General features: G+C 38.5%; 1 protein-coding gene across 7 annotated transcripts in view; it reads left to right on the top strand.

Moving 5' to 3' along the window:
- PPM1B (protein phosphatase, Mg2+/Mn2+ dependent 1B) overlaps positions 1-25,680 on the top strand; it is a 95,200-nt gene that overhangs the window by 23,299 nt on the left and 46,221 nt on the right. The gene's annotated exons all lie outside the window — the stretch shown is intronic.

Raw genomic sequence — 25,680 nt, forward strand, 5'->3', positions numbered from 1 at the left:
AGTAAAATGTATGGAAAGCTTATAATGAGGAAAATAAATACTTTTCTACAGGAACAATTTTTGATATCTGTGAGCTTTTCTGGTAATTCCATTATCTTTAACTAAAATATTTATACAACTATTTAATGAATTTTTAAATTAAAAAATTTTTATTTATTACTTTTTTAAGTAAGCTCTACGCTCATTGTGGGGCTTGAACCTCACGACCCCAGGAATCACATGCTTGATTGACTAAGCCAGCCAGGCGTTCCAATGATTTTTTTTTTTTTTTTTTAATTAGACATAGTTTGATTTTCTTCTATGGAAATTCAAAGGAGTTTTCTGCCATCTAGTTTTGCTAACAAATCCCATGTTATTTGGACTCTTGTTTTTGTATAGATGACTTTCCAGCTTCATACCTAAAAGCTTAAATAATTTTTTAAAGTTGTGCTTAAAAAACACATAAAATTTACCATCAGTTTTAAATGTATACTAGTATTAAGATATGTTCACATTCGTGTGCAGTGGATCTCCAGAGCTTTTTCATCTTCTAAAACAAACTCTAGGGGCACCTGGGTGGCTCCATCAGCTAAGCATCAGACTCTTGGTTTTTGCTCAGATCATGATCTCATGGTGTGTGGGTTCGAGCCCTGCCTTGGGGTGGAGCCTGTTTAGGGTTCTTTCTCCCTCACTCTCTGCCCCTCCCCTGCTCGCTTGCATGTTCTCTCTCTCAAAAATAAATAAACTTTAAAAACAAAAAAAACCACAAAAACAATCCCTGTAACAATACCAACTCCTCTATATCCCCTCCCCTCAGCCCTTGGTAACCACAATTCTACTTTTTGTTTGTATGAATTTGACTAGTTTGGATACCTCATATAAGTGGAAGCATGTAGTATTTGTCTTTTTGTGACTGCCTTATTTCGCTTAGCGTAATATGCTCACGGTTCATCCATGTTGTAACAAGTGTTAGAATTTCCGTCCTTCCTTCCCCCCCAATTTTAATTCCAGTATAGTTAACATACAGTGTTATGTTAGTTTCAGATATACAGTATAATGATTTAAAAAATTGCCTTTTTAAAACTGAATAACTAATTGTATGTATATACCACATTTTGTGTATTCATTCATCCATCATCGGACACTTGGGTTGTTTCCTCCTCTGAGCTATTGTGAATTAAGCTGCTATGAATATGGGTGTGTAAATATCTGATACTTTGCCTTCAGTTTTTTGGATATGTGCCCAGAAGTGGGATTTGCAGGATCATTTGGTAGTTTTATTTTTATTTTCTGGGGAACCACCACATTGTCCCTGAAAGCTTTTAAGAGATTCTCTTAATTTTTGGTCATATGAAAGTTCACAGTGGTCTATTTGAACATGGGTCCCTCCCCTTCCCCACTTCTTCCCCAAGCAGTGGGCTTTGAATCTGATTACTTCTGTCCTCAGCTCTGAGAAATTGTTTTTCTTCTTTATTCCTTTGATAATTTATTCTCTTATTTTCTTTCTGGAATACATTGAACCTCCTCTGTGATGTTCACCTTTTTTTTTTCTTTTCTTTTTTCTTTTTTCCTTATTTTGGTATTTGTTATAGTCTGGGAGGTTGCTGTGAGTTGTTTAAACTTCCCAAAAACCATTGAATGAGGTGTGTGGTTTTTGTTTTTGTTTTTGTTCTTTTGGTGGGGTGAGGGGTACGGGCAGCCATATATTTAAATGTGAGGGGCTGTTTCTCATCCTGTGTTCCATTTTCATAGCACCCTGTTCCTGTTTCATGGAAACAAGATACAGCATTTTTTTGAATTTCTGAAGATTCTGATTTCTTATTAAAAAAAAAAAATCTCTCCATTGTTAAAATTCTCTTTATAATGAGATCATCCCAACTGTTTGCCTTTTGTGCTGCTGAGTTTCCTCACATGGTTGATTATCCTTGACTTGTCTGTTCATGCTTCCTCTTAAATATGCACATAGCAGGTGCCTGGGTGGCACAGTGGATTAAAAGTCCAGTTCTCGGTTTTGTCTCAGGTCATGATCTCATGGTTCATGGGTTCGAATCCTGTGTCTTTCTCTGGGCTAATGTCTCAGAGCCTGGAGCCTGCTTCAGACGCTTTGTCTCCCTCTCTCTCTCTCTGCCCCTCTCCTGCTTGTGTGTGCGTACTCTCTCTCCTCTCTCTCTCTTCTCTCAAAAGTAAATATTAAAAAAATAAATAAGTATATAAAATTCCTTTTAAATTTCTTGAGAAAAGAACACTTCTGGTTTTGTTGGGGGTTAAAGGTCTGGCACATGCCTTTCTGGATGTGGACTGGGGGTGGAATGGTGTTAATGGTTCTTTGTAACTTTCAGTAGTTCCCCCATTTCCATTTTCATGTTCTCTCCCATTTTACCGTGTGCAAACACCATGCTGTGTATGAGCTCTGAATTGGCTAGGAGTCGTGTTCCCAGTTCTCATTTGCTGCTTGCGTATTCCAAAGTGCAGATTCTTCCATTCTGTTCATTAGTTAGTTACCATGCTTCCATATGCTTTACACCTTCCATAGATTTTTGATATCTGTACCCAGTGATGCTGTGCCTCTCACTTCCCTCTTCTCCTTCCTAAATTTTCGTTTTTGTTTGTTTTATACTTAAAAATAAATAACTTTACTAACATTTTGATGGTGTATTGGGAGGGGCTAGAGATAAATGGGCTATGTTCCATCTGTCTTGAACTAGAAAATCCTTCCTGACGTGGGTTAATATGTCAATATTAATGATTATTTTCATTATAAAAACATTTCACTAGCTCCTGGCTGGCTCAGTCAGTAGAGCATTTAACTCTTGAACTTGGGGGTCATGAATTTGAGCCCCACATTGGGTGTAGAGCTTACTTAAAAATTTTTTTCACTGAAGAGTAAGCTACCCTAGGGCTTTTGTTTGTGTACATATATTTAATAATAGTCTAGAGAAACTTAATACATTGGATTTTGGGAAAATTGAATCTATAAGTCTTATGTCTTCTCTGCACTTTTGAAACTTTTCTCCTCTTTGCTTGTGCCCATTTTTTAAAGCTTTTTTTTTTTTCTTTTGAAAATAATTTTAAAGAACTCTCAAAATTCAGTAGGGAGATAAATTCAAATGAGTTGATCTTTTATTTATAAGTGTTAGACCAGGCGTCTGTTAAAACAGAAGTGACATTTATTTTGGCTAAACAGTTTCTGTTCTACATATGTGTTTACATAGCATTTTCACACTCCATAAATTGAACAGAGCAAGTACTCATATTTTTAGGTTGACAAGACTTTACTGTAATATTTGTCAAGGAAATGGGTATTAATGACCATTTAATAGTAAAAGAAATTGGTGCAGAATTATTGTGTTGAAATGAAGTTGTATGTATTGAGATATGAATTTTCATGTCAGCGTATGCAGCTTCTGGAACAGCATGACAATTTGATTCATGACAGGAGGATTCATGTGCCTGTCTCAAGATTTAATAGACATTGACATTTTGCTATGTTTGCTTCAGACTGCTCTCAAAAAGAAAGAAAATGTGAACAACTTTATCTAAACATTATCATCCCATCTCTTCTGACTCTTTTTCCCTGGAAGTGAGCTACTATCAAACTGGTTTTAGTAGTTTAGTAATTTTATTGTATTTTTAAGTTTTATTTATTTAAGTAAGCTCTACACCCAGCATGGGGCTCAAACTCATGACCCAGAGATCAAGAGTGGCACACTCTTCCCACTGAGCCAGCCAGGTGACCCCAGTAGTATGATAGTTAGTTTTTATACTAGCCAGGCATGTTTTTAATATTTGTGCTGGATATTTACTCATCTAATCTGTTTATTGTTTTTTACATTTTATAACTTGGCGTAAATAGCATCCCACTGGATTTATTCATGGTGATACATGTAGATGGAACCCGTATTTTTAACCTCTGTAGAGTCTCATTTTGTGCCCCTCCTTGTGTATAGAGTTCCTCTAGGGTGGATACTGTATAACCCAGCAATTCCACGGGAAGCTCTGTCAGATACTACTCTGAGATTTCTGATGCCATTGTGGTTCCTGATCCTCTTTGTGTGACCTGTTTTTTTCCCCTCTGGGAATGGTCAGGGTTTTTGTCTTATCAGTGTTTTGAAATTTCAGTTACCTTTTTTTGTTGTGGCCGAAGTGGTTCTGCTTTGCTGTCGGTTTGGCAAGGCACTTTCAGTCTTGGCACTTACGTTTAGTGCCAGGGAACTTCTCTGAATCATTTCTTTGATAAATTTTTTCTGTTTACATTCCTTGTTCTTTCTAGAATATCTGTTAGTTGGATGCTATACCCAGGACTGATCCTAAAACTTGCCTAGTTTTGTTCTCTCCTATTTTGAGTGTGTGGGTGCATGCGCGTGCATATTTTGGGGTGAAGGAGGTACAGAGAATCCTGCTTTTGGATTGTATTTCTGACTTAATTTTGTAACCTTTTATTAAAAAATGTCCGTCTTCATTTTAGGTCCTATAGGACACCTACTTTTTCTCTGATTTTTTTTTTTTTTTTTTTTTTACATATATGCTAGTGATTTTATTTTCAAAAATTTGTATTTATTTAAGTAATCTACACCCAGAGTGGGGCTTGAACTCATGACCCCAAGATCAAGAGTTGCACGCTCCTCTGAGCCAGCCAGGTGCCCCCATTTTATTTATTTATTTATTTATTTATTTATTTATCTATCTATCTATTTAAAATAACGTCTCGATCTCGTTTCATGAATCATTTCTCTTGACGATTTTTTTTTTGTACTCTGTTATTTCTGTTTCCTTTTTGTTTGTTTTGATTTATTCTGTTTTTCACATTGTATGTTTTCCTTCAGGTGTCCATTCATGTTTAAGTATGGAAGCCTTGTGTGAAAGGGACAGGGACCATCATTTGGTAGACCTGTCCATAAGGTGACCTGACCATTTTGTTGAGTTTTCTGTGTGTAAGTAATCCGTAAATACTTGCTCTGGGACTATTGAATTTCCTCAGAGAGCAGTAGAATTGTTACGTGCTTGGAATTTATAAATATATTTCTGGAAATTGAGTTGGGAAAGAAGGCTCAGGGATTCAGCATTCATCGCTTAAATCTCTGGTTTCAGTAAGGTTTCTTACCCTGGCTCTCAACTAAATATGCTGTCTCTAAATTCAGAGCCTTTGTAATTCAGCTTTTTTCAAAGTAAACCTCTAGTCTTTTTGCCATGTGTGGTAGTTTTAATATGTCTGTAAATTCTTTTTTGATTTCCCTTTTTGAGAGATGGGGTCTCTGCTATGAGAGTGGGGTCTGTATCCCTTCCCTTTGAATCTGAACTGGCTTTAGTGTATTGCTTCTAACCAGTAGAATGTGGCACTGGTGACACTCCGAAAAGGAGAAATAGCTTCTGCTTGGTTCCCGTGGGACATTCTTTCTGGGGAAAGCCAGGTCCCATGTAAGAAGTCTGACTACCCAGCGATAGTCAAACTGGATAGACTATGTACAGGCGCTCCTGGGGACAATTCCAGCTGAATTCTTACCAGCAGCTCCCATCAACTGCCAACCTTTAAGTGAATTTTTAGGTAACTGTCTCCCCAGCCAATATCTGCTCAATGATGTGAGAAACCCCAAGTGGGAACTGCTCAGTTGAACCCTTATAATTAGTGAGCCAATATTGATATATTATTATTATTATTATTAACCAAAACTCATACTTCCCCTGGTTTCCTCAGGTTTTTTTTTTTTTTAATAATTCTTTTTAAGTTTATTTTCTTTATTTTGAGAGAGACAAAGAGAGAACACAGGGGGCACAGAGAGAGAGATGGGAAGAGAGAATCCCCAAGTCTGCACTGCACTGTCAGTGCAGAGCCCAGTGTGGGGCCCGAACTCACAAACCATGAGATCATGGTCTGAGCCAAAATCAAGGGTTGGATGCCTCCCCTCCTCAGGTTTTTTTGTTTTTTGTTTTTTAATGGAAGTACAATTGACAGAGTATATTACTTTTAGGTGTACAACATAATGGTTCGACATTTATATACATTACAAAATGCTCACCATGATAAGTGTAGTTACCATCTGTCACCAAACGGAATTATTACAGTATTATTGATTTTATTCCCTATGCTCTACTTTTTATCCATGTTATTTATATTATGAAGGCTTCCATAGTTTTTACCTAAAGTCTTTTTCAGTCCCAGGATTGCATTTAGGATATGCTACATTACTTTGGAATCATCATGTATCTTTAGGCCCCTCTTGTCTGTGGGAGCTGCTAAGATTTTCTTTTTCTTTTTTTTTCTTTCTTTTTTTTTTTTTTTTTTGGTTTAAATGATCTTGTTGTCAATCTTGAGGAGTACTGGTCAGCTATTTTGCATCATGTCTTTATTTGGATTTATTTAATGCTTTTCGCATGATTAGACTGGGGTTATGGGATTTGGGGCAGAAGACCACAGAGATTCAGTGCTATTTTCATCATGTTATTTAAAGAGAACATACTGTGAACATGACTCTGATTGTTGACGTTGACCTTGATCACCTGCCAGAGATAGTGTGTGTCATGTCTTTCCACTGTAAAGTTACTATTTTCCCCCCTTTTCATTTTGTTCTCTTTGAAAAGGAAGTCATCATGCTCAGACCACACTGAAGGGGTGGAAAGTGATGACTTACCTATTTGAGTGTGGGGTATCTACATAAATTATTTGGAATTCTTCTGCACTGGAGATTTATTCTCTCTCATTTATTCAGCCATTCATTTTTATCAGTATGGACTCATGGAATTTTTATTTTGTACTTTGGGTTATAATCCACTACTACTCTATTATTGCACGGATTATTCCAGTTTTGCCCATTAAAACACATTGTTTGATGTACCATAGTGTAATAGTAACAAATTAATTCTGTTGTTTCTTGTTCTTTCCCTTTGCCTTACCTATAGTTTTTACTTACATATTTTGGTTGACGTTACTTGGCTTATCACTATAGTTAAATTTTCTTTGTGGATTATATTTATCTTTTTTTTTCATTTTTTAAAATCTTTGTTTATTTTTGAGAGGTGGGGAGGGACAGAGAGAGAGGGAGACACAGAATCCAAAGCAGGCTCCAGGTTCTGAGCTGTCAGCACAGAGCCTGATGCAGGGCTCTAACTCACGGACCGCGCGAGATCATGACCTGAACTGAAGTCGGACACTTAACTGACTGAGCCACCCAGGTGCCCCAAGAATATTTTTTTTTAAATAGGCAAGTTTATGTTTATTAATATGATGTGTCTTTGTTCTGGATTGTTTGCTTTCTCTTTTAAATGTTTGAAAATTTTAAAATATTCTATTGTCTTTTGGGAATGTTTTTCTATGACTTAGACATTTTATAATCTCTGTGTTTCTCTAATGGTTTGTTTATAATTGCATTATAAGCTGAAATTCTATCTTAATGATACCTCAAAGATGTGGAAATTAGTTTACTTCTAATATTTACTACTTATCCTCTGCCACCTGATTTTGATTCTTTAATTACTTCTCTTTGGTTAATATACCTCTGTCGCTTTATTTAATAGCTATAAACAAATGACCATCTTTCCCATGAAAGCAGAAATTCACACATACGCACTATCTTTTACCTTCATTTCTTTCCAGTACCTTCCAGTCTGTGTCAGTTACTTTATTATTTCAACTTCATTATGATTTATGTTTATCCCCAATTTTTCTCTAGTCCTTTCTTGTTTAGCCAAGTTTGCTCTCAGTAGTTTGTATAAGAAAGGGCCTAGAAGAATGAAATTACACTCTTGCACAAGTGGGAGGAAAACTTCCTCTGCCGTTTCATATCAGTGGGTTGGGGGGCTTGTGAATTAAACTGCCAAAATATAGAGTAACAATAGAAAAGACAAAGTTCATTTGTGTATGTACTTGGGAACTTAAACAGATAGTTGGAATTTAGAGTTTAGAATTTATTTATTTATTTTTAACGTTTATTTATTTTTGAGACAGAGAGAGACAGAGCATGAACGGGGGAGGGTCAGAGACAGTGGGAGACACAGAATGTGAAACAGGCTCCAGGCTCCGAGCTGTCAGCACAGAGCCCGACGCGGGGCTCGAACTCATGGACCGCGAGATCATGACCTGAGCCGAAGTTGGACGCTTAACTGACTGAGCCACCCAGGCGCCCCTAGAGTTTAGAATTTAGAGTTCCCTTTAATGGGGGAAGGGGAAGGAGAGAAAGGGTTCTCATGGAAAAACAAGACTTAGGAAAGACAAATTAGGAGAGAGCAGATGAGAGGTATGGCAATGTTTGTTTGATTTCTTATCCCAGTGCTGACTTCCCATTGCAAGGTGATCAGAGTAAGTCTCTTGTTATTGGAAGCCTCCCTTGAAGGGGGATTTTGTCCTGTTCGGTTCTGTTGGAGGATTCTGCTTGTTAGGCAGAGAAAAGGGGTAGGAAGTCGAGATAAAGCCTTTCTGCATCTGTTGATTTTCAAATGTCTTCAGTGCAAAAATAATTCTTATGCCACTGTGATATAATTTGCATCCCTTGACACGTTTGAAAGAGCAACAGTTTAGTTAGAGATAAAACACTTGCATCGTGCTTTGTTTCTTTGAAGTCTTTACCATTATTCTAGCTCCTTCTGCACTGTATCTTGGAAAAACTGAGAATAGCCTGATTTGTCTACTCCTGCTTTAAGTGGCTTTAAGACTGAGTGGACAAGAGTGACAGACTGAATTCCCATGGGATTCTTTATTTGCCTTTAAAATAAATAGCTTAAACATATTATGCTTTTTTCCCCTAACCTAAATTGTAAACATGTTCCCCCAAATTCTTAGTAGATATGACTGTGTAGTATTTCATCCTTTCGATGAGGTTTTATTATCCTCAGCACCATTGACATTTGAACCATTAATTCTTTGCTGCAGGCCTGTTGTGTGCATTGTAAGATGTTTTATAGCCTACTTGGCCTCCACTCACTGGATGCCAGTATCCCCTCCCTGCGCCACTTGTCAGTCAAAAAATGTCTCTATGGATGGGGCGCCTGGGTGACTCAGTCAGTTGAGCGTCCGACTTCGGCTCAGGTCATGATCTCATGGTTCGTGGGTTCGAGCCCCACATCGGGCTTTGTGCTGACAGCTTGGAGCCTGGAGCCTGCTTCAGATTCTGTATCTCTTTCTCTGCCCCTACCTTGCTCATGCTGTCTCTCTCGCTCTCAAAATAAACAAATTTAAAAAATTATTTTAAAAAAATGTCTCTATGGGGCCCTTGGGTGGCTCAGTCGGTAAAGTGTCCAGCTCTTGATTTCAGCTCAAGTCATGATCTAAAGTTTGTCAGATCGAACCCTACATCAGTCTCTGCCCTGGGCACACGTGTGCATGGATGTTTTCTCTTTCTCTCTCAATGGAGAAAAATGTCTCTAGGCATTATCAAATGATGTCCTCTGGGGGCTAAAATCTCCCCGTGTTGATAACCACTCCTGTAGATTTTTAGAATAAATAACACTGTAATGAACATCATTATACACAAAGATTTTTCTCTTTTTGATGTTATTAGTGTGAATTACATAACTGATTTCCAAATTATAACCATTTCTCTTTTTTTTTTCTTTTGTTTTTTTGTTTGTTTGTTTTTTAAGTTGGCTCCACACCCAGCATGGAGCCCAATGCAGGCCTTTAACCCCAAGATCAAGATGTGAGCTGAGATCAAGAGTTAGATGTGTAACCAGCTGAGCCACCCCAGCGCCCCTCTTCTTTTTTTTTTTTTTTTTTTTTTTTTAAGATTTTATTTTTAAGTAATCTCTATACCCCACGTGAGGCTTGAACTCAAAACCCCAATATCAAGAGTGACATGCTCTATCGACCGAGCCAGCCAGGCTCCCCTAGAACCACTTTTCTATTCCTGTTTTGTTATAGAATGACATTCTTTTAATATGCTAATAGATTCCATTTGTTAACATAGTTAATTTTTTAAGATCATAATACATTCTTCATGTACAATTTGTACATATGTTTTTAAAGATAACTTCTCAGAAATCGAAGCACTGTGTCAGAGTTTTCAGTTATTATGTAATCTTGATATTTTTAGAATAACATTTCTAAGCTACTCCATCATGATAGTCACAGTCACAGGTGAAAAGATTTTCCATAGCAGTTTTATAATCCTTGCTTTATCCAACACTTTGGTTAGTGTGAGGTGTTCTACTTAACTGAGGCTTACCTATTATTTTAATTTTTTATTTTAATTTTTTAAACAAACTTGTAATTTTGAAATAATTTTAGGTGTACAGAAAAGTTACAAACATAGTGCAGAGAGTTCCTGCATACCCCTTAACCAGTTTCCTTTAATGTTAATTTCTTCCCTAGCTATGGTGTATTTGTTTAAATTGGGAAACAAACATTGGTACTATTCTATTAATGATGTTCCAGACTTTATTTGGATATCACCAGTTTTTCTAGAGATTCCCTTTTTCTATGCCAGAATCTGATCCGAGTACCACATTACATTAGTACCTCTGCCTTTGGAGTCCCCAAGCATTTATGTATAACTATTTTTGATTTTTTAAAAAGCAGACAAGTTTTTATTTATTTATTTTTTTATTGTTTGAAAGAAAAAATTTTTTTAATGTTTATTTAGTTTTGAGACAATGCGAGAGAGTGCAAGCAGCAGAGTGCAAGGCAGACAGAGGGAGACACAGAATCAGTAGCGGGCTCCAGGCTCTGAGGTGTCAGCCCAGAGCCCGACTGGGGGCTCGAACTCACAAACCGCGAGATCATGACCTGACCCAAAGTCGGTCGCTTAACCGGCTGAGCCACTCAGGCACCCCATGTTTGTTTATTTTTGAGAAAGACAGAACAGAGTGCAAGCTGGGGAGGGGTAGAGAGAGGGAGGCACAGAATCTGAAGCAGATTCCAGGCTCTGAGCTGTCAGCACAGAACCCGACGCGGGGCTCGAACTCATGAACCGTGAGATCGTGACCTGAACTGAAGTCAGATGCTCAACCGACTGAGCCACCCAGGTGCCCCAGCAGACAAGTTTTTAATATGTTAATCACTTAAGCCTAGAGTCTAAGAATGCAAGCTCTAAGCCAGTCTACTTTGGTATGAATTCTGACTTGCCATTTAAGTTGTGTTGTGTGGTTATACTAGGGATCTCAATTTTCCCAGTGGTAGACTAGGAACATTAATTGTATGACCTTTACTAAATCATTATTTGATTTAAATGCTACGGTGCATGTATCTCTTGTCATTTAATGTCTGGCATGTAGACCTCACGAAAAAATAGCAAGTTTATTATTCTGTGTTACCTTTAGTCAAAAGAGCAACATGCTAGTCTCCAGAAATCCTTGGGAAAGATTTTGTGCATGGGCCTGAGGTATCTCTGACACGACCTCATCCTTCTGATAGGAGGCAGATGGGATTGGCAGATTGTGCTGTCCTGAGCAAGGCTTGCCAATGTCCATGTGCCCCCCCGCCCCCACACCTTTTAAATAGTGTGCCAGCTGTAGAAAGGAGAGGGGAAATTTTGCAGTAGCTGAATGTCTGTGGTTGAAATTTTATAATTTGCTATGTCTAAAGATTTGGGGTTGAAGGTCTCTTTGACAGTTGTTTGCTTTTCTGATATTTGTTCTTCTAAAGGGTAGAATGTTTGTGAAACGTTTAAGACAGTGCCGGCAACAGGATGAGCCCCATGGATGTAGTCGCTTATTCCTTAGCGCCTCAAATGAGATGCCCACATTTTGATTACTTGTTCTAATGAGTCTCTGGAGCAAAAATTAATTAAAATAATAAGAGGTGAGAGGACCATTAATCCTCTAAGATTGGTCACCTGGTTGTCCCTGAAGGGGCTTGGTTTCTGACCAGAAGTCTTTGCCATCTGCCCCCTCGTGCTAGTGAGACCCTTGAAGGTTCTTACCTTTGGCTTAGGGTTGGTGGAAGTGTGGGTAGTTTCTGACATTTGTAATTATGAAGGAATAAAGGGAGAATGAAATTGTTTTGGCAGGTTTTCCTCTGCATGTCCTGCAATTTAAATTTCATTACAGTCACCAGTATCCCAAGTGTGGTTGTTGGGGAAGAAGTGGTCTTAATTTTGGTCGACCCTAGGGAGACAGCATTAAACTAGTTTGTAAAAATTTGGTTACAGAAAATTTCAGACCTACATGAAGGTAGAAATAATAGTATATATTGAGCCCTCCTTTACCGGTCACCCTACTTCAACAGTATGGACATTAAGATAGTATTTTTTAATTGTGTTGAGCCCTCATAACATTATCAGTCCAATAGCAACCATTTTAATTTTTGTATATTTTATATGCATAAATTTTACATTGTAAAACGAGTACAAATATTTTTGTTTTTCTTTGTGTTGTTTACTTTTTTGGTACGTAGTCTTAGTGATAATCATTTAAGTGGAGATCACAACTTTTATTTTGTTTCTCAGTTCTCTCTCCTTCTTTATTTGCTCTTCTTTCTATAGTCTTTTCTGACTTCAGCTTGGAAAAGACACTGACATTTTTATGTTGCAGTAGACGCCAAGATGACGATACATCTTGGTTTCCATGTATTTATAAACAGGTAACATCTTCAAATAGAGAGGTGTCTTTTTAAAAAAAATCCTTGGTGTGGGGGTGGGTGGTAGTGCACATAAACTGAATTCTCAATTTTCAACTTGATTGTCTCCTTTCTTTCCGTATCCCTAATAAATAACATAATCTTTTTGAAACTGTGTTAATGTTAACGAGACACCTGTCTTTCATCTGTTGATTCTGGATCTGTCCTCTGGAACAAATGAACAAGCCTTTTCTTCTTCTGCGAGGATTCAGTATCCACCATCAGCCCTGTTGGGACTTAATACCTCCTCTTTAGTCTAAGCAGTACCAGCTTCAAATGTTCTTCATTTGTTCTTCAAATGCCTTTTGAGCAGCTATTCTCATTCTTCTGCTTAGGATATATTTAGGTTTTGTCAGTGTCCCTCTTGAAGCGCGGTTCTTAGTGAATGCAGCGCTTTATATGTTTGGCAAGTCAGAATATTGAACCTTGTATTAATCTAGACTGTTGTATTTATGTTTTCTGGCTTTAATGAGCTTGACTTGGTAACCATGACACAGCCATTTTCAGCTACAGTAAACCTATAACGTGAGCATCGTGCAATGCATATTACTTATAGCAAGTCAGCTACTCCATTTGGTGCTTACTTGGCCATTCATTCATTCATTCCACAAATATCTTATGGGGTGCTTACTATGTGCCATGTGTAGCTTTAGTCATTTTGGCAGTGAACAAGACAGACAGAGTTTGTCTACTTGTGGAGCTTACGTTCTTTTTGGGGTAAAAAATAAAGAACTTAACGAAAAGCAATTTCAGCAAGCTATGACTAAAATAACACAGTATAACGAGCCGTGATGGTGTTTGGAGACTACTTTAGATTGGGTAGTCCAGGAACGTCTCTGAGTTGACAGGTGGGCTGAGATCTAAATGTCAAGAAAGAGTCAGCCATGCAACTGGGGGTGTGGAATTCAGGGTGATTCCAAGAAGAGAAAACAGTAAAAACAAAAGTCCAGTGATGGGGAACAAGTGTGACGCAGTGAGGGGAATAGAAAAGGGCACTGTGGCTAGTGAGCAGTAAGTGATGATGGAAGAGTTACAGGAAGTAAGGCTGAAGAACGGAACAGGGGTCAGAGAGTAGAGTACTGTATTAAGTTTGGGTTTTCTTCTTAATTCAGTGGGAGGCAAGAGTGACGTGATTTCATTACATTTAAGAAAGATCACCCTGGAGAATGAATTATAGGGAGTCAAAAGTGGAACCACTAGTTAAGAGGTTATTGTAGTAGTCCAGGCAAGGGATGATGATGACTTCAGCCAGGCTGGTGCAGCTACAGATGGAGAGATAGGGACTGATTTGGGCTATATTTGGGCATAGAATTGATGGGATTTTTTTAAGTTTTGTTTTTTTTTTTTTATGTTTTATTTTATATTTGAGAGAGAGAGAGAGAGAGGGAGTGTGTGTGTGAGCAGGGGAGGGGCAGAGAGATGGAGACAGAATCTGAAGCAGTCTCCAGGCTCTGAGCTGTCAGCACAGAGCCTGTCGCGGGGCTCAAACTCACGAATCACGCATGAGATCGTGACCTGAGCTGAAGTCAGACACTCAACCGACTGAGCCACCCACCCTGAATTGATGGGATTTATTAATGATTCAGAATACTGTGTGGGAGAGAAAGCAGAATCAAGGTTATGACATTCAGATATTTTTGTTGATGTGAAGAAACAGATTTGTTTCAACTCGAGAACAAACCGGGTATACTTTTAATATTGACTGTTGTATGTTGGCATGGTGGTTAAGAGCACGGACTCTGGAGTCAGGACAGACTGGGTTACAATTTGGACAACCTGGGTTCCTTACCTTGGACAAGTTACTAAGCCATTCTGTGACTCAGTGCCCTTCTATAAAATGAGGACCATAATGTCTGCCTCATAAGGTTGTTGAAGAGATTAAATGAATTGAATGATATAGATGAAATTAATGTAGATTTAGTGCCTGGTCATATTAAAAAGCCTATATAAAGGTTAGTGTTTATTATTTTAACAGGTTTGCAAGGGTAATTTTCATTCTACATAATGTCAGCCATCTGCTGAGTTTATACACTAACCCCTGTATAAGATGCAATTCTAGTCTTTAATTGCATCTTTGTAATTTTTGTTTTTCCTCAGGGGTATCTGTAAATGTTTTGTTTTCTGCAATTGTGAAAATGTAGAAAAATTGTTTTGTGTTTTCCAGTAGCTGTATGTTGCTAGCTGAAATCTGCATTAATGGGTTTGTTTCAAATGCTTTCAGAATATTATACTGCAGTCCTAGACCGAAGAAATGTCTTGAAAGGGTTATCAGAAATACTGGATTTCTGCTAACATGTCTCATAGGATAGCTTTTATATTCATGTCTGGTGAAATATGTGTTAATCTTATTTCTATAAAATTATAAAATGCACCATGAGAATTTTGTTTTCATTGGATCTCATACAGAAGTGCAATTCATTTAGGTAGAACTTGATACTTGTATATACAGCATAGCAGCACTAAATATTTACTCTTCTTCTAAATTCTTTTGAGAAAACAATTTTTCCCTCTGTTTGGTATATGCATTTCTTTATGAATTTATGATATGCTTTACCGTAGCTTGATGCTGTCTTAATCGACACCATTACACCTCAGTTTTCGTCATGCATTGAGTGTAGTATTCATGCTTCTTATTTATTCTTTTTAATAGTAGGACTCACCAATGAGTTTACTTCTTCAAGGAAATGATATATTAAAATGAACAGGATGTATCTGCTGGGTCTTAATGGCCCACTCATTCTGTCAGTGTGGATGATCATTCCTTTGATTTGCAGAGAAGAAACCTTTGGGTACCAATATATCAATATTTACAATGGTTTTAAACTTTATTTTCATGTTTATTTTGTGTGTGTGAGAGAGACAGTGTGAGTGAGTGGGGGAGGGGCAGACAGAAAGGGAGACACAAAACCTGAAGCAGGCTCCAGGCTATGAGCTGTCAGCACAGAGCCTGACACAGGGCTCAAACTTACAAACTACAAGATCATGGCCTGAGTTGAAGTCGGGCATTTATCTGACTGAGCCACCCACGTGCCCCTATAAATGGTTTAGATTTTTATGGATTAGAGCTTTGATTGCTAAAAGAAGATTCACTCTAAAGGAATTTTCCTAGTTGAAATAATGTTCATTTAATGGCATTAAATTCAAGAAATTTAATTTTATTACACTTTATATGTTTAAAAAAATTTTTTTAATGTTTATTTATTTTCGAAGGAGAGAGACCTTGAGTGGGGAAAGAGCAGAGAGAGGGAGGAGACACAGAATCCAAAGCAGGCCCCAGGCTCTGAACTGTCAGCACAGAGCCCGACACGGGACTCGAACTCACGAACAGTGAGATCATGACCTGAGTCGAAGTCGGACAGTTAACCGACTGAGCCACCCAGGTGCCCCTACATTTATATATTTTAAAATGGAAAAGGCATAGGAGTGCCTGAGTGACTCAGTTAAGTGTCCAACTCTTGATTTTGGTTCATGTCATATCTCACGGTTTGTGAGATTGAGCCCCAAGTCGGGCTCTGTGTGGGGCTCCTCCCCATTGAGCTCCGAGCTGATGGAATGGGGCCTGCTTGGGATTCTCTCTCACTGTCTCTCTCTGTCCCTCCCTTGCCCGTGTGCTCTCTCTCACTCTTTCAAAATAAATAAATAAACCTAAAAAATAAATAAAATGGAAAGGATACAACATAGCATATAATAGAGAGCGTCCTTTTCATCCCTGCCTTCCAACCTCTTGTTTTCTCTTCCCCACAATTTCCTGTGTTCTGTGTACGCTTGCAGAAACGAACGGATATACACATGTGCATGTGTGTATATTCCTTTTAAAAGAATCGTAGGGTATATTTCAGCATATTTTGCATGGAATGTGCATCATGATTCATCTTACTAAATAAAATAATTCCCAAATGAATGATACTAAGATTGTTTCATGTATTTTACTTTTGCTTACAGTGCTGCAGTGAATAGTCATTCTGTACATAAACCTGTAGGTAAATTTTTAGCATTTGGTCAAAGAGTAGGTGCAAGTGTAATTTTTGATCAATTTTATTAAATTGCCCTCCACTGAGATAGTACCAGTCTGTTTGTACTGGCAATGTGAATATGTTTCTGCATAATCTTGTCAAGAGAATGATTACCAAACCTTTGGTGTTTGCCAGTGTCATACATAAAAAATGATATCTCAGTGTAGTTTTAATTTTCATTCTCTCATGAATGTGAGGTTGGGCATAGTTTAAGATCCATTTGTGGGGTTCTTTTGGTCCATCTTTCTATCAGTGTTTTTGATTATTTTCTTACTGATTTATGGGATTTTCAAAAATTAAATTGACACACAATGTTATTAGTTTCAGGTGCATAACATCTGAATTTGACAGTTGATGGATTTGACAGTTCTGTTAACTCCTCCCTCACCACAATAAGTGTAGTCACCATCTGTGACCATACAACATTATTACAATATTACTGACTATATTTTCTATGCTGTATTTTTCTACTCCGTGACTTATTTTTAGAGTTGGAAGTTTGTACCTCTTAATCCTTTTTATCGATTTTGCCCATCCACTCACCCACCTTCCCTTGACAATCACTGGTTGGTTTGTTCTCTGTATTTAAGACTCTTTTGTTTTATTTTGTTTAAATGAAATAATGTGGTATTTGTATTTCTCTGATTTATTTCATTTGGTGCCTCTGGGCCCATCCATGTTGTTGCAAATGGTGAGATTTCATTCTTTTTTAAGGCTGAGTAATGTTCCAGTGTGTGTGTTCCAGTGTGTGTTTGTGTGTGTGTGTGCATATACACACACCCCTATCTTCTTTATCCATTCATCTATTGATAGACACTGGGCTGCTTCCGTATCTTGACTATTGTAAATAAAGCTACGGTAAACATAGGGGTGCACATCTCTTTCGACATTTATTTTTGAGAGAGACAGAGCCTGAGTAGGGGAGGAGCAGAGAGAGAGGGAGACACAGAATCTGAAGCAGGCTCCAGGCTCTGAGCTGTCAGTCAGCACAGAGCCCGATGTGGGGCTCGAACCCACGACTGGTGAGATCATGACCTGAGCCGAAGTCGGATGCTCAACTGACTGAGCCACCCAGGCACCCCACACGTATCTTTTCAAATTAGTGTTTTTGTTTTCTTTGGGTAAGTATTCAGTAGTGAAATTACTGGATCATATGGTATTTCTATTTCTAATTTTTTAAGCAAGGTCCACACTGTTTTCCACAGTGGTTGCACCAATTTCTATTCCCACCAACAGTGTACAAGGTTTTCTTTTTCTCCGCATCTTCAACACTTGTTTCTTGTCTTTTTTTTGTTTTTAAAGAAACCTGTAGTATCATAGCGCATTTATTTATTTATTTATTTATTTATTTATTTATTTATTTAGTAATCTCTATACCCAATGTGGGACTTGAACTCACAACCCGGAGATCAAGAGTCACATGCTCTTCAGACTGAGCCAGCCAGGTGCCCCTCTTGTCTTTTTGATTCTAGCCATTTTAACTGGTGTGAGGTGATATTGTGATTTTGATTTGCAATTCCCTGGCGATTTTCATGTGCCTGTTGGAAAAAGCTCTGTTCAGGTCCTCTGTCCATTTTTTAAGTGGATTGTTTTTTTGGTATTGAGTTGTGTAAGCTGTGTATATATTTTGGATACTAAGCCCTAATGAGACATTTTTATGTCTCTTTATTAGGGAAGTTAGTTTATGATCTGAATTGCAGTTTCTTATTTCATAGTGTGCTATTATTGTTCTACTTTATGTTTCTTTAGTTTTTTTTGTTTTTTTTTTTTTAATTAAAATAAACATTTACATGGTTTGAAGAACCACACAGTTCTGTGAGCTCCTCTTCTTGGAGAAGATTCTCCAGAACCAACCATTTTAAACTTTTACAGTTGATTCTTTTGGAATTTATCTTTAAATCTCTAATGTGCTATTTGATTATTTTGTTTTCCAGTTCTAGGAATTATCTGTCCCATTACTGTAGATGAAATCTAGCTCTTTCAATTCCACTACCCTAACCATAACACATACACATACTCCCTCATTCTTCTTTATTTTTTTCTAAAATAGGATTGCTTTTTATTCCCTGCACAGTTTCTTGTTTTCTTGGCATTAATACATTTTGTTTAGTGTTTGATGTTCTAATTGCTAATTCAACCTCCAGTTGAGACCAGTGGCATTCTGATCCTTCAACTTTTGAATTAAACCTCTTTCTGATAGCTGTAGGCTCTTATACCTGCCTATCTCCAGTGTTCTGAAGGTTTTGGTAATGTGCCTTTGTAAATATGTTTCCATCCATTGTGCTTGTCACAGAGTGGGCTTTTTCAGTTTTGAAATTCATGTGTGGACATGGAATGAACTGGAGTTCATTCAAACTTCAGTGTGGAAGTTTTCTTATATTTTAGGAACTGCAGGCATACCTCATTTTATCGAGCTTCACAGATACTGCGATTTTTACCTATTGAAGGTTTGTGGCAACCCTGCAAATCTCAGCACCATTTTGGGGGCAGCATTTGCTCACTTTGTGTCTGTCACATATTGGTAATTCTTGCAATATTTCAAGCTTTTCCGTTATTATTATTATAATAATTATTATGGTGATCTATGATCAGTGATTGTGACTCACTGAGAGCTCAGATAATGGTTAGCAGTTTTTTGCAATGAAATAGTTTTTTAAATGTTTATTTGAGAGAGAGGATGCGCATGCGTGCAAGTGGGGCAGGGGCAGAGAGAGGGGGACAGAGGATCCAAAGCGGGTTCTGTGCTGACAGCAGTGAGTCCAGTGTGTGGCTCAATGAGATTTGTGACCTGAGGCAAAGTTGGATGCTCAACCCACTGAGCCACCCAGGTGCCCCAGTAATAAAGTTTTTTTTTTTTTTTTAATGTTTATTCATTTTGAGGGGAGGGAAGGAGGAAGAGAGGAGGAGGTGAGGGGCAGAGAGAGAGAGGGAGAGAGAGAATCCCAAACAGGCTCCTCACAGTCTGTGAGATATGACCTGAGCCGAAACCGAGAGTTGAACGCTTTAACCGACTGAGCCACCCAGGTGCCCCTAAACTATTTTTTAATTTAGGTGTATCCATTTTTTTTTACACATACTGCTATTGCACACTTAATAGACTACAGTACAGTATAAACATAATTTTTATGTGCACTGGAAACCAAAAAAATTTCACTTTCTAGCTTTATTGCGATACTTGCTTTGTTGCAGTCATCTGCAACCAAACCTGCAGTATCTCCAAGGTGTGCCTGCATTTCAATTTCCTGTATTCTCTTACTCCCATTTTTTGGCTCTTGAAACTCCTAGGCCGATCCTCTCCTGTTGTACCATCTGTCTTGTGCTCTAATTTCTGGGAATTCCTCTCAACTTTCATTTTCCCAGTTTTCTCTTCTGTGATTATGTTTTCACTTTACAGGAGCTCTTTTATACCTCTGTTTTATTTTTCCTTTTAATAACATCCGGTTATTCCATGGAATCAAAATCTCTTACCTTTCTGAAAGGAGTTTGGTTGCGTGCTTCCTTCCTCCTCCTCCTGTGATTAACTTTTCTTTGCCCAACCTAATCCCTTTCTAGGCTTTTCTTTTCCAAGCTGCCCTTTTCTGCTTGTGTTGGCCCCTCTTCCGTTAGGAAAATTCACTGATGTTTGGCCATGGACTGTCTGCTTGTATTTTAAAATGGACGTTGAATAGATGGTTGGAAGTTTTGTGCCTGTCCATGGGATTGGTTGGCTGTGGGATTGCTGTGGGGTGAATTTGATCTAGCTTTTTGAGTAACCTCCAATGTCAGTACCTTAGATCTTTTCCTGTAGAGCTAGTGAGATTCTAAAGAGTATAAATAAGCCTCTTTTATTAGAGGGTATACATTTGATTGCCAGCATTTGGGGAACTGAGTGTCTGAAAAAGGCTAGTGTATCAAACAATATGTAAACTTCTACTTAATTTTACATTTTAAGGCTAGTTTCCAGCCCTAATCTCAGCCTGGTGTTCTCCTCTTCAAAAGTTCTGTTTTACCTTCTTCAGAAATAAACTTCCATCTCTTTCTGGGGCGAGGGGATGCTACTCCTTCATTCGGCTGCGCAGACCCACAGAGGAGAATTCTGGGAAGTGCACCTGCTGCTGCAGTAGACTTTCCATCAGTCCTCTTGTTAGTCCCGGTTTCACCCCCACTGCCTGCAGTACCTCCACGCTGCAGTTTAAACTAGTGTCCTTGTTTGCTCACAGTTAGCCTAGCATTTAACTTAGCATTCCACTAAGTCAGAGTCTTGGTTCTGCTGCTTCCCCAGCTTCACAGCGTGGTTGCTGTTGACTTCACTCTCGCTAACTTTATCTTCACGGATTTAAAAGTCCCTTATAGGGGCGCCTGGGTGGCTCAGTCGGTTAAGCGTCCGACTTCGGCTCAGGTCATGATCTCGCGGTCCGTGAGTTCGAGCCCCGCGTCGGGCTCTGTGCTGACAGCTCAGAGCCTGGAGCCTGTTTCAGATTCTGTGTCTCCCTCTCTCTCTCTGACCCTCCCCCGTTCATGCTGTCTCTCCCTGTCTCAAAAATAAATAAACGTTAAAAAAAATTTTTAAAAAAAGTCCCTTACAGTTGAGAGGAATTCAGAGACGTTTTCTACCAAAATGTTATTCCCTTCTGTTTAGTCAGCAGTCATTCTTCAAGGCGGACAGTGCCAGCAATGTGGAGAAGCATTGGCTTTCTTTACATAAAGTGTAAAACTAAACCATGCCAAATTACTGACACCGTCCTTAAAAAAAAAAAAAAAAAGTAAAATCCAAATTGGGTGAATAATGAAAATATGACAAACAAGCTTGGTTCTGCTTAATAGTAAGTTTCGGTAAGAAGCCTGCTTTTGGTTTGAATAGAAAGTTGAAATGGAAACTTGGTACCATTTGACATAGATACATTTGGAATGATATAAATGTTACCGTTTAATACAAAGATTGCCATAAAGCAGTATACAGTTAATTGCCTTGTGCATGACTCTACTTCTAGGAGTTCAGAAAGGTGGTACTTTCTTTTTTAAATATGCTTTTAAAAAATATTTATTCTTGAGAGAGGGAGAGGGAGACAGACAAGAGTATGGGCGGGAGAGGGGCAGAGAGACAGGGAGACACAATCTGAAACAGGCTCCAGGTTCTGAGCTGTCAACACAGAGCTGGACGCAGGGCTTGAATTCAGGAACCAGGAGATCATGACCTGAGCTGAATTCAGCCGCTTAACTGACTGAGCCAACCCCGTGCCCCGATAAATACTTTTGTTTGGAGTAGTCTGTAAAATATCATAGGGGAGGACATGCTTGACTTGAGGTTTTGTTTTTTTCAAGTTGGAGAAGAGGATATATTTGCTATCATTTTGGGAGCCTTGGGCAATAAGCCGAAGTTCTCCAACTTTCATTCAGAAAGCGAGAAATCTTTTTAAAATCTTTAGGTTATTTACTTACTGTATTTCACTTGTATTTATCTGATATTGCAAATGAAATACAAACTTGCTCACTGGTACTGTACTATCCCCTCTTCACTGTATTTTAGTCTCACAGTGTCCTATAATTTTATATTTGTTGTCAGCAGTTGGTAGTTTACTTACTAGTCAGACTCTAACCACACAGAATTTCAGAACAGGAAGAAATGCTTGGTATTGTTTTGTACAGCTTCCCCCATCCCTAGGAAAACAGATACTTGGTAGAGCCAAGAATCAAACCCAATGTTTAGCGTTTGGTTCCTTGTTTCCCACCGTTAGTTGTCTTAAGATGGTATGTTTACTGAATGTATTTGTTATTTTAGATGCAAGTTAGTATGCTTTTATTTATTATCAGAAGATATTCTTCTAAGCACTACAGATTTCTTGGTTCTTTTGGGACCATTTCGTTTAGTCTCTTCAGATTTAGATTTGTAAAAATGTAGTTTGTTTTCTAGACTTTGTGTTGCATGAAGCTTTCCCAGATTATCTCAATGAAATATGGCCCTTGGTCATAATAATCTGTTCTAATAGATGTTTTTATAATTCATGTGAGAAGATTTCCATGGCCAAGCCTTATAGATGATACTATGAAATGAACTGGTTAATAGTTAAAATGACTTAATGACTATCATGTATGAGTAAACCATTCTTTAAAAACAAAAACTGGTCCAATCAGGTAGGAGTGGCCAGAATTTTCATTCCCAGCTCCTTGCTTAAGCCAATGTCTCTATCACTTTTGGGAGACTATCCCTTATTACTACAGCCCTTTATTATTACTGACTTAAGGGAGGCAGAGAGCATTCAGTTTAAGTTCAAAGCCCTCTCTAGAACATGTCTGTGAGTCTTTCCCCCCTTAATTTGACATAAGATCATTGAGATAAGTAAGAACTTTTAAGCTATATTAAAGATAGAGGAAATCCAAAGGAAAATAAACATCTAGTACAATAACCAAAAATATAATTTAATCGATGCCTTGTCTTCTGGAATGCACAGTTTCATTCAAAGATATAATTCCTGGATTGACTTAATGTGGTGGACACCATTTTGGCATTCATTACCCTAGATCCCATACCTGGATGCTGTCCTCCTTGGAAATCTTTTCTCTGACAGAAAGAGGCTCTTCTAGGACACTGGAGCGACAAGTTCAGGGGTTTTTTGTTTAAGGCCTTTATCTTTTCAGTGTAATACAAAGGCTTGTCTTTGTCCTTCATGAAATCTACTTCAGTTATGAGGGAGAATATGGCCTATGGTAAAGGCCACATAACATTTATCACTTATTGGGAATGGAAGTGTTGCTTTGTAAAATCACTTCTCTCAAACTAATTTTTAAAAAATCCAGCATTTATTCAGTACTTGTTTTTGCAGGGAAATGAACATACTATTTGGGGGAAATAGGAGGTATACACAGAGGGGCCATTGATTATGCAGAGTAGCATGCACTAAATGGATGGGAAAGTAGCATTTACTGTTAATGAAGTTTAGTAGAGGGGCACCTGGGTGGCTCGGTTGAGCGTCCAACTTCAGCTCAGGTCACGATCTCACGGTCCATGAGTTCGAGCCCCGTGTCGGGCTCTGGGCCGATGGCTCGGAGCCTGGAGCCTGCTTCCGATTCTGTGTCTCCCTCTCTCTCTGCCCCTCCCCCGTTCATGCTCTGTCTCTCTCTGTCTCAAAAATAAAAAAATAATAATAAAAAAAAAGTTAAAAAAAAATGAAGTTTAGTAGATAGAGCACCACAGAGAAAGAATTTCTGGAAGAGGTGAGACCCACATCTGACATTTTTGGAAGAATGTAGCTTTGCATAGGTGGAGGATAATTAAGGGCGTGGGGAGGCACGATTTGAAAATAATTTAGTGCCCAAATTATGGTAGATAAAATAGTCCTGCTTTTGAATTGAGGCTCCAGTTACTCTAGTAACTCTAGTCAGTTACTGCAAATGTTTAGTGCGATATGTGGGTTTTTTCCTTCCCTTTTATAAGTTAGTTGTTATTTGAAAAACTGAAGGTATATTCTTTGATGACCTATTATTAAGTGTTTCCTACTGTGCTGTCAGTTTTGTTTATAAATGTGAAATATATTTGGGCTTGATTATAAACTGAGGGCAGCTTTGAAGTAAGTGTGCCCCTCTTTGGATGACGTTCTAGTCCCTAGACATGGTTAAGACAAAAGAGAGGAAAAAGCCTCTGTCCTATGGATCCATTTGATCTAAGGAGTAGAGATGATTTTGAATGAACTAAAGAAGGGTTTAGAAAAAAAGGAACCTAAGGGGCACCTGGCTGGCTCCGTTAGAAGAACATTTGACTCTTGATCTCGAGGTCAAGAGTTTGAGCTCTGTGTTGGGTGTAGAGATTACTTAAATAGATATTAAAAAAAGAAAAAAGGAACCTGAAATTCAGTTTTGCAACTGTTTTAATTATCTGGTGATGAGTAGTTTGAGTACATTTTGACTATGTGTATTTGCATGTATTTGATCTGTTTGAACGTTGTAGTAATATTTCATTGGGAGTATTTGAACAGCCCTTCAAAGTCTCTTTTCAATGAAATTTGACTTATTATATGTGAAGGTTGCCTACCCCCCTACCCTTCCTCCCTTTTAAAGTGGGTTTGTAAGCAAACTCAAAGGTATCAAGTTTTTTTTTATGTGGAGGCTTATTCTATAGAAGAATGTAAACTGTAGAAACTCACCTAAATTTTAGGACCTCTAGACTTTTCCCCCAGATATGTTCTTCACACTGAAAAGCACAATTGTCAGATGGGTTTACTACCTTCTCAGGCAAGAAGAAGTTCGCGTGGTTTTGAGTTCTCAAATCCACGATTCTAAGTAGATAATGGACATTTCAGTGGGAAATAATGTTATTCTTAGGATTTCAGTGCTGCTGCTTTGTCCCTTGAAATCCTCACGTATAGACTCACGTACACATACACACATACCAGCTATACCAAACTGCTTGTGCTCTTGCCCTTCTTTTGGTGTTTGTGCTGGCTAATGCCTTCTCCCACTTCCATCATTTAGGCCTCACCTTTGGCTTTTTTGGGGGGGATTTTTTTTAAACCCCATTTTAATTTAATTTTTAAAGTTTTATTGTTTTTTTTTAAATGTTTACATTTATTTACTTTTGAGAGACAGCATGAGCAGGAGAGGGGCAGAGAGAGAGGGAGACACAGAATCCGAAGCAGGCTCCAGGCTCCGAGCTGTCAGCACAGAGCCCAACCCCGGGGCCCAACCCACGAACCGTGAGATCATGACCTGAGCTGGAGTCGAGGCTTAACCGACTGAGCCCCCCCCCCATTGTTATTTTTATTGAGCGAGAGATAGAGTGCACTTGCACATGCCTGTGAGAGCTGGGGAGGGGAAGCAGGGAGAGGGAAAGAGAGAATCTTAAGGTGGCTTCGTGTACAGTGAGGAGCCTGTCACTGGGTTCCACCTTGTGACTGTAAGATCATGACCTGAACCAAAATCAAGAGTTGGACGCTCAGCTGACTGAGCCACCTAGGTGCCCCACTTTGGAAAAGTTTTAAATATATAAGGCTGTCTTTGACACCTTCTGTTAGCATATCTCTGTTTATCTCCTTGTACCCTATATCACAGTGTGCCTTCGTGATCTGTGCGCTTGTCTTTATCTTCCACTAGACTATAAGTTCCTTTAGGGAAGGGGACATCTTATTCCTAGTACCTAATACAGTGCCTGGCATGCAGTAGGTACTGAGAAGATAC

The sequence above is a fragment of the Panthera tigris genome, chromosome A3, assembly GCF_018350195.1.
Source record: "Panthera tigris isolate Pti1 chromosome A3, P.tigris_Pti1_mat1.1, whole genome shotgun sequence".
Taxonomy (NCBI): Eukaryota; Metazoa; Chordata; class Mammalia; order Carnivora; family Felidae; genus Panthera; species Panthera tigris.